Source organism: Marmota marmota, unplaced genomic scaffold, assembly GCF_001458135.2.
Source record: "Marmota marmota marmota unplaced genomic scaffold, marMar, whole genome shotgun sequence".
NCBI lineage: Eukaryota > Metazoa > Chordata > Mammalia > Rodentia > Sciuridae > Marmota > Marmota marmota.
In genome coordinates, this window is record NW_026000294.1 from 1675284 (window position 1) to 1676980 (window position 1697).

The window sequence follows — 1697 nt, forward strand, 5'->3', positions numbered from 1 at the left end:
TCATCTGAGTTGCCCTAACTAGTCATATCCTTTAAAAATTGCCTCATAACAATAAAAAAGAAAAGTAATGCCTTAGAAAGTAGAGGACAGTACTCTGAAATTAAATGGGAAACAGGCAAGTGGAATGCTCAGGTTTGACAAGAAAAGTTCATACAATAGTTTTAACTTAAAGTATAAACCTGTGCCTCTGGCACTGGTCACAGACAAAGGGGACTCAAAGTATTCTCATTCCATTAGAAAGGACCAAAGAGAAAAGCCTAACCATTGGACCTCAAAACCAAAGACTTGAGAAAACATTTCTGAGTTTAAACCTTAGCTTAACTGAAGAATGCTAAACCTTTTTGATCATTCTGGGATCCATGGCAACCCTTTTGCTACCTGGGACTTGAAAAGGCAGTAAATATAAATGAGGTCGCAGGGACCCCTGAGAATGGTGAGGCTTCTGCTACTTCCACAGCTCTGGATTCAACCTGGGGTTTGTGGCCTCACATAAAAATGATCCTAGAAAGGAGAAGGAAGAACGAGGTAATAAAAGGCCCAGGAAAGAGCCAGGGCAGTCTACTTAAAGGGGCCTATGAAACCTTTCTCTACATGGAAAATGTTCTGAATACAGGGTTTTTAAAAAATATTTTTTATTTTTTAGTTGTAGTTGGACTCAATATCTTTATTTATTGATTTTTATGTGGTGATGAGGATTGAACCCAGGGCCTTGCATGTGCTAGATGAGCGCTGTACCTCTGAGCCACAACACCAGCCCCTGAATACAGGTCTTTATGGTATATTTTAGCCCCACTCCCAGTCTTACTATTACATGGTTAGGACCTCAGGAAACATTCTGAAAGATGATACTGCACACATGAAACATTTTTCTCCCTAGTTCATTAGTACCCCATCACCCTTCCACACCATTTCCACTCAATTGCACCCTTCTCCATGAGCAAAAATATCAAATCAGTAAGGAAGATGTGGGCTTCTTGCCCAGCCAAGCCTATTTTGCATATTTCTTCTTGGGTTTCTTATCAGCTTCAGGGTTACAGACTGCAGGATTTGGTGTAGGGTTCACGTTCACTGCTGATGGCATGACAGGAGTCAAGTCCATATCAAGGGTGAGGTTTGGGTATGGCATAGGCAAATCACCAATGAGTGCTATTCCATGAATGCCATGTGGCTGGGAGCCTGCTTTGCTGTGTGTCAGGGCAGGACCCAGTAGAGTCCGTCACTAAAGGCAAAGTTCTGCATGCACCTGCTCCCTGATTCCTCCAGGCCCAGGGAGCCAGGACCCTCTACCCACTTCTTCTTCACTGGGACTACTGCAGTTTGCAACTTGTTTTGAAGGGACAACTGAGCCATCCACATCCTTTGTGTTGATGTACTCATCACCCTCGCTGAAAGTCACTTGTGAGTTCTTCCTCTTCTTCTTTGGTCTCTGAATGTCCAGATTTCCCTCCTCAATGGTGAGGGTAGAAATCCACTTGTTGTGGAAAGTGTTCATCTCTATCAGGTTCTCAGTTAGTTTGTCTCCTTTGACTACATCCAGATGTAAACCAGTTGGGGGTTTTCCTGCCCAGGTCAGGCAGTCAAATGGTGCTTGGAATTTAACATAGGGCTTCTCACAAGTATAAACTTTACCACTGAGCTACACTCCCAACCCTCTTTGTGGCTTTGTTTTATTTTGTTTTGTTTTCATTTTTTATATA

At 42.7% G+C, this 1697-nt stretch overlaps 1 pseudogene; it reads right to left on the reverse strand.

Moving 5' to 3' along the window:
- Positions 1-585: 585 nt before the first annotated feature.
- Positions 586-1697, reverse strand: LOC107155618 (annotated as a pseudogene).